Consider the following 8,786-nt stretch of genomic DNA (forward strand, 5'->3'; position numbering starts at 1 on the left):
TTGATAATATTTCTGATGACTGGTACTTTGTAAGCTGAAAAGGATTTTTAGTACCAGCCTGTCTTTCCTTGTACTCGTGTTTATTAATCATTTTAGGATTTTTCTGCCAATTCTGGTATTTTAATCCTACATATAGAAATCCATTATGTGTATTATAGACATATACAGTGTTCATTCAATATGTTTGTAGCCCACCACTATCAGATGGTGGGCTATTCAAATCGCCCTTTCGTAATCCGTACGTTAAGAATTCATTGTTCGCTAATTTTATCTGGGACAATACATACTAGAAGGGATCTCTTTCTCAAATTTCACATGTAGGGTTCCCCTAGGCCTCTAGTTGTAGGCATATTGCAATTTTGGGGACCAAATCGGGTTCAACAAGATGGCACCGGGAACTGGCGGGGGTCATATTGGAATTTGATGTTTAAAGTTTGTTACTCGCTATTTCTAAGAAAGGTTATGAATGGATCTTTCTCAAATTTCACATGTAGGTTCCCTAGGGACCTAGTTGTGCATATTGCATTTTTTTCCCTCCCGTTCAAGCCCCCAAACGCGACCACCAATCGACACGCGTACTACCAAGATGGCCACTGACCTGGCGGCCCATCTTGGATTTTGATAGTTTAAAGTTAGTTACCGCTATTGTTCACAGTAAAGCTTATGAAAAAGGATCTTTCTCAAATTTGTCACATGTAGGTTCCCCTATGGGCCATTGTTGTGCATATTTGCATTTTGGGACAGATCGGTTAAACAGATGATCGAAAGGTTAGCCAACATGGGATGTTGATTAGTTTAAAGTTTGTTTTAACCGGCTATTCTCAGAAAGTACTTTAAGGGAATCTTTCTCAAATTTCACATATGTAAGTTCCTCTACGCCCCTAAGTTGTGCATATTGCTTTTTGGGACCAATCGAGTCAGCAAGATGGCCGACTGGCGGCCATCTTTGGATTTTTGTTAGTTAAAGATTTGTTACCTTAACCAGCTATATCTCAGAATGTTATGAAGGGATCTTTTCGCAAATTTCATTTATAGTATGTAGTAAAGTTTGAAAAGCTAGGAATAAGATCCCTCTTTCTGTTGTCAGCTCATATTGCATTCTTTGGTGGGCGCCAAGAACCCTCTGGGATCTCTTGTTTATTTTATATTTTTGCACAAAACAAAGTGGTTTACACATTGTATTTTCAGAAACTGAGTCTGGTCTCTTCCATCTTTGTCTTTGTTGACAGGCAGATGGGCCGACTGTTTTATAGGCCATATTCTTGGAATTTTGTGATAGTTAAAAGTTTGTACCACCACCGCTATTTACATCAGAAAGTTATGAAGGGATCTTCTTCATAATTTCACATGTAGGTTCCCCTAGGGCCCTAGTTGTGGATATTGAATTTGGGACCAATCGGTCCAAAAGATGGTCCGACTGGCGGCCTTCTAGGATATTTTGATAGTTTAAAGTTAGTTACCGCTATTTCTCAGAAAGTACTTAAGGGATATTTCATCATATTTCTCAAAGTAGTTTCCCCTAGGGCACTAGTTGATGCATATTGCATTTATTGACCACAACGGTTCAACAGAGATTGCCGACTGGCGGCCATATTGGATTTTGATAGTTAAAGTTTTTTACCTGCTATTTCTCAGAAAGTTATGAAGGGATCTTTCTCTCAAATATCATTTGTTTGGTTCTCCTAGGGAGCCCCTAGTTATGCATATTGCATATTTTGGGAAACCCAATCGGTTCAACAAGGATGGCCGAACTGGCGGCCATCTTGGATTTGTGATAGTTAACAGTTTGGTTACCGCTATTTCACAGAGAGTTTTGAAGGGATATCTTTCTCAAAATTTCATATGTTGGTTTCATCTCCTGAGGCCTAACCTAGAAGTGCATATTGCATTGTGGGACAGATGCGGGTCTGCAAGATGTTCGAACAGGTAGCTATCTGGTAATTTTGATAGTTTAAAGTTTGTTAAACAACATTTACCAGAAAAGTACTGAAGGAAATCTGTTCTCTAAATTTTCATTATGTAGGTTCCCCTACGACCCTTGTTGTGTGCATATTAGGCATTTTGGATGGGACAAGATTCGGGAGGTCTGCAAGATGAACTACATGTAGCCATCTTGAAATTTTGGTGATAAAAATTGACGTTTGTTACTGCTACATATGATCAGAATGTACTGAAAGGATCCTTTCCTCAAGGTTTACATATATTGTATGTAGTAAAAAGTTTGAAAAGAAGGGAAAAAAGAAACCTCTTTCTGTTTGTCAGGACATATGATAATGTCTTTTGGTGGGCGCCAGAGATTCCCTCTGGGATCTCCTTGGTTACTTTTATATATTTTTGACACAAAAACTAAGTGTATTAACTTAGTATTAATCAGAAACTGAGACATTGGACTCTTCCGTCCTTTGTCTTAGTTGACGAGGCAGAGGGACCCTCCGGTTTATAGGCCATATTTCCCTTTGGATTTGAATAGTTAAAGTTTGTTACCGCTATTTCTCAGAAAAGTTATGAAGGGATTCTTTCTCAAATTTCACATGTAGGGTTCCCCTAGGGCCCATTGTTCGTGCATATTTATTTTTTTGGGACCAGATTCGGTACAACAAGATGGCCGGACACTGGCGGCCCATCTTATGATTTTGTATAGTTAATGTTTGTTACCGGAGGCGGTGTGTCTCTATATTTCACAGAAAGTACTTAAGGGTTCTTTCTCAAATTTCACATGTAGGTTCCCCTAGGGCCCCTAGTTGTGCTTTTATTGCATTTTTTGCGACCAATCTGTGTCCAACAAGAATTTGCCGAAACTTGGCGGCCATCTTGGATTATGTTAGTTAAAGTTTTTTACCCTGCTATTTCTCAGAAAGTTATGAAGGGATCTTTCTTCATATTTTCATTAAGTTAGGTTCTCCTAGGGCCCTTGATGTGCATATTTTGACATTTTGAGGTCACAATCCGGTCAACAGCATGGCCGACTGGCAGGCCAATCTTGGATTATAGATAGTTATATGTTCTGTTCTTCCGACTATTTCTCTCATGAGATTTTTTGAAGGAATCTTTCTCATAATTTTCATTTGTTTGGTTCCTCCAAGGACCTTAGTTGTGCATATTGCAGTTTTGGGGAAAGATCGTTCAGCAAGACTGATCGGACAGTTTAGGCTATCTTGAGATTTGATAGTTATAAGTTAGTTTAACATCCATGTTCCCAGTATACAGGTTCTGGAAGGACACTTTCTCAAAATTACTTATGTAGGTTTCCCTACGACGCCTAGTTGTGCATATTGCATTTTGGGACAAGATCGGTCAGCAAGGATTGATCGACAGGTAGCCATCTTTGATTTTGATAATTGATGTTTGTTAATGCTGACAACTTATCAGCAAGGAATGTACTGAAAAGCGATCTTTCTCAAGTTTCATTATATAGTATGTAGTAATAGTTTGAAAAAGCAGGAAAAAGAGTCCCTCTTTCTTGTTGTCAAGCGAATCACGACGATCATTCTTTGGTGTTGGCGCCCAAGATCACTCTGGGATCTCTTGTTACTTTTAAATTTATTGCACAAATACATAGTCGGTTTCACTTGTAATATCAGAAACTGATATTGGGATCTCTTCCGTCTTTGTCTTGTGTTGACAGGCAGAGGGACCTTTTACGGTTTATAGGGCATATTACCCTGGGGCTAACTACTTTTGAGTGTATTTATTTTATTAAAACATGAATATTTCTGGCCTCAATAACAAAGTTTAAATATTTATAGCATTGTTTGATAAATATGACCAATCGTCCTGATTATTATGAATTTTTTTGATTTACACATTTTTGAAATATCCAATTTTTACCTTTTTATAATTTTTTTTTCGAAAATCAGCCTATTCAAAACTTGTTGTGGATTTTGTTTTTTTTTTTAGATTTATAAGTAATAATACTTTTTTTCTTTCCTAAATTGCAGTACTCAAACCATCTGAATATTAATGAATTTTTTGTAGATTTTAAGATTAATTTAAATTTGTAAAAAGAGCCTATTCTATTTTATCCCTAAGCAACATACTGTCCATACGGTACCTCTGCCAATTGTGAAAATGACGAGATCGTTGTCAATACTCTTTTAAAATAAGTTTCTGGTAATTATGGAGATCAAATAAATGTTTTACTCATTGCTTCATTATAGCTGTTCAAAAAAATTAAGATTATCTCCCTTGCCATTGCTCTCGGGCTTAATAATTACAAGTCCCTAGGATTTCACTTTGACTTCTATGATGTACTTTTTATGTAGTTATTTGCCAATTGTAAATAAAACCAATAAGTTTTTTTAAACAAACATTCATATATGCGAAACTATTAGTTTTAAATTAATTAAAAAAATTTGATCATATAATTTATGATTTTTATCTGTCCCCCCGTTATGATGCTTTAATAAGCAGAGATCTTGAGTTTTCAACTTTTTTTTTTCATTTTCACATTTCTTTCCATAACATGTTATACATTTTGTTATTCCTCTGAATCATATTAGAGAAATCGTTATAATTTTACAAACTTTGAAACACATTATACATATTTTTGAAAAAAATGACCATGTTTTTAAATTATCTCTATATATTTTTTGAAAAATTCAATAATAAGAATTTAATAATTGAAATGTCTACATATTTGATTCTCACATTTAATGAAAACATGTGGTAAAATGTCATCCAGTCCTAGTCAATCTGTGATATACTTAATAACTTACAAACTTTTTTTAATCTATAAATTAACTGCAAGTTTACAACCTAAATAATATTTTGGAGGTTGAGTCTTTACTAGCAAATTTTAGTGCAAAAAAAAATTCGCATTTTTGTTGATTAAATTGAATGTCTTTTACTGGAATTAAACGATACGAAATGTTTTGTTTTCAGTGTAATTAACTATTTCTTTGATTCCTTCAGTATTTTCTTTTGAATTGTGTGATTATTTTGATTATTTGATTATCTCTAGATTTTTGAGAGATATGGTATTAACATAAGATAAGATCCGAAGTTCCTATCACCAATTCCTATTTCTCTCATTGTTGATACCTGGCGGCTAGGCCCAACTTTTGTAACCAAAGTATTAAATCGTAATTACTACATGCCAAAATGAGAATTAAAACATAGTACAAGTTTTATATGTACTCTACAAACCCCAAGCAAAGTTGTTTCATTTTATGTCATTGCCGAAATAAATTATGTCTTAAGTTAATCTTCAAAATATAAATGGTTGAATTCATAATTTTGATTTAAAATTGTGAAGACACATATGACATTCGTTTATCTGTTAACTACCAGTAATTAGTATTTTTTTAGCCCACCATCATCAGATGGTGGGCTTCTTCAATTCGCCTATTCGTCAGTTGGTCCGTCGTCCGTCCGTCCGTCCTTCCGTCCGTCCGTCCTTCCGTCGCCGTTCCGTCCTTCCCGTCCCGTCGTCGTCCGTCCGTCGTTAACATTTCTTGTTACCGATATTTTCACAATGTACTGAAGGAATCTTTCTCAAATTTCACATGTAGGTTCCCCTAGGGCCTAGTTGTGCATATTGCATTTTGGGACCAATCGGTCAACAAGATGGCCGACTGGCGGCCATCTTGGATTTTGATAGTTAAAGTTTTGTTACCGCTATTTCTCAGAAAGTTGTGAAGGGATCTTTCTCAAATTTCACATGTAGGTTCCCCTAGGGCCAGTAGTTGTGCATATTGCATTTTGGGACCAATCTAGTCAACAAGATGGCCGACTGGCGGCCATCTTGGATTTTGATAGTTAAAGTTTGTTACCGCTATTTCTCAGAAAGTTGTGAAGGGATCTTTCTCAAATTTCACATGTACTGTTCCCCTAGGGCCCTAGTTGTGCATATTGCATTTTGGGACCAATCGGTCAACAAGATGGCCGACTGGCGGCCATCTTGGATTTTGATAGTTAAAGTTTGTTACCGCTATTTTTCAGAAAGTTGTGAAGGAATCTTTCTCAAATTTCACATGTAGGTTCCCCTAGGGCCCTAGTTGTGCATATTGCATTTTGGGACCAATCGGTCAACAAGATGGCCGACTTGTTAGTTAAAGTTTGTTACCGCTATTTCTCAGAAAGTACAGAAGGGATCTTTCTCAAATTTCACATGTAGGTTCCCCTAGGGCCCTAGTTGTGCATATTGCATTTTGGGACCAATCAGTCAACAAGATGGCCGACTGGCGGCCATCGTAGGTTCCCCTAGGGCCCTAGTTGTGCCATCTGGCGGCCATCTTGGATTTTGATAGTTTAAAGTTTGTTACCGCTATTTCTCAGAAAGTTATGAAGGGATCTTTCTCAAATTTCACATGTAGGTTCCCCTAATTCTTGTTACCGCTATTTCTCAGAAAGTACAGAAGGGATCTTTCTCAAATTTCACATGTAGGTTCCCCTAGGGCCCTAGTTGTGCATATTGCATTTTGGGACCAATCGGTCAACAAGATGGCCGACTGGCGGCCATCTTGGATTTTGATAGTTAAAGTTTGTTACCGCTATTTCTCAGAAAGTTATGAAGGGATCTTTCTCAAATTTCACATGTAGGTTCCCTAGGGCCCTAGTTGTGCATATTGCATTTTGGGACCAATCGGTCAACAAGATGGCCGACTGGCGGCCATCTTGGATTTTGATAGTTAAAGTTTGTTACCGCTATTTCTCAGAAAGTACTGAAGGGATCTTTCTCAAATTTCACATGTAGGTTCCCCTAGGGCCCTTGTTGTGCATATTGCATTTTGGGACCAATCGGTCAACAAGATGGCCGACTGGCGGCCATCTTGGATTTTGATAGTTAAAGTTTGTTACCGCTATTTCTCAGAAAGTACTTAAGGGATCTTTCTCAAATTTCACATGTAGGTTCCCCTAGGGCCCTAGTTGTGCATATTGCATTTTGGGACCAATCGGTCAACAAGATTGCCGACTGGCGGCCATCTTGGATTTTGATAGTTAAAGTTTGTTACCGCTATTTCTCAGAAAGTTATGAAGGGATCTTTCTCAAATTTCAGATGTTGGTTCTCCTAGGGCCCTAGTTGTGCATATTGCATTTTGGGACCAATCGGTCAACAAGATGGCCGACTGGCGGCCATCTTGGATTTTGATAGTTAAAGTTTGTTACCGCTATTTCTCAGAAAGTTTTGAAGGGATCTTTCTCAAATTTCATATGTTGGTTCTCCTAGGCCCTAGTTGTGCATATTGCATTTTGGGACAGATCGGTCAGCAAGATGATCGACAGGTAGCTATCTTGAATTTTGATAGTTAAAGTTTGTTAACACCATTTCCCAGAAAGTACTGAAGGAATCTTTCTCAAATTTCATATGTAGGTTCCCCTACGACCCTAGTTGTGCATATTGCATTTTGGGACAGATCGGTCAGCAAGATGATCGACAGGTAGCCATCTTGAATTTTGATAATTGAAGTTTGTTACTGCTACATATCTCAGAAAGTACTGAAAGGATCTTTCTCAAGGTTCATATATAGTATGTAGTAAAAGTTTGAAAAGCAGGGAAAAGATCCCTCTTTCTGTTGTCAGACATAGATCATTCTTTGGTGGGCGCCAAGATCCCTCTGGGATCTCTTGTTACTTTTATATATTTTTGCACAAAACAAAGTGGTTTCACTTGTATTATCAGAAACTGAGATTGGACTCTTCCGTCTTTGTCTTTGTTGACAGGCAGAGGGACCTCCGGTTTATAGGCATATTCCCTTGGCTAACTACTTTTGAGTGTATTTTATTAAAACATGATATTTCTGCATCAATACAAAGTTTAAATATTATAGCATGGTTTGATAATATGACCAATTGTCCTGATTAATATGATTTTTGAAAACATTTTGAAATAACCAATTTACCTTTTTATTTTTTTTTCGAAAATCAGCCATTCAAAACTAGAAGTGGATTTTGTTTTTTTAGTATATAAGTTAAAATACTATTTTTCTTTCCAAAATCGTACTCAAACCATCTGAAAATTACTGAATTTTTGTAATATAATATAATATAATTTTTTAAAAGCCTATCTAAAAATCCCTAAGCACATACAGAGGTACCTCTGCCAATTGTGAAAATGACGGAGTTGTCAATATCTATGTATATATGTTTCTGGTATTATGGAGATCAAAAATTGTTTACTATTGCTATTATAGCTGTTCAAAAATTAGATTATCTCCCTTGCATTGCTCTCGGGGCTTAATATTTACAAGTCCTGGATTTCACTTGAATGCGATGTGTATTTATCTGTAGTAATGCTATTGTACATAAACCATCAGTTTTTAACACACAATCATATTTAGATAATAATAGATGTATTTATTAAAAAAATATGAACATATATTTAGATCTGCTTTGATGCTTAAAATGCAGAGTTTGATTACATTTTTTTTTTCATTTTCACATTTCTTTCCATAACATGTTACATTTTGTAATTCCTCTTGATCATTAGAGAAATGTATAATTACAAACTTGAAACACATTTAAATAATTTGAAAAATGACCATGTTTTTAAATTATCACTATAAATTATTTGATAAATACAATAAAATGAAATAATATTGAAATGTCTACATATTGAATCACATTTTTATGTAAAATGAGGTTAAATGTCATCTGTCTAGACTATCTGTGATATACTAATAACTTACAACTTTTTTTAACTATAAATAACGCAAGTTTACACCTAAATATATTTTGGATGTTGAGCTTTTCTAGCAAATTTAGTGCAAAAATGCCACATTTTTGTTGAATACAATGAATGACATATACTGAATTACGATCAAATGTTTTGTTTTCAGTGTATTTA

Source organism: Argopecten irradians, chromosome 12 (assembly GCF_041381155.1).
Source record: "Argopecten irradians isolate NY chromosome 12, Ai_NY, whole genome shotgun sequence".
Lineage (NCBI taxonomy): Eukaryota > Metazoa > Mollusca > Bivalvia > Pectinida > Pectinidae > Argopecten > Argopecten irradians.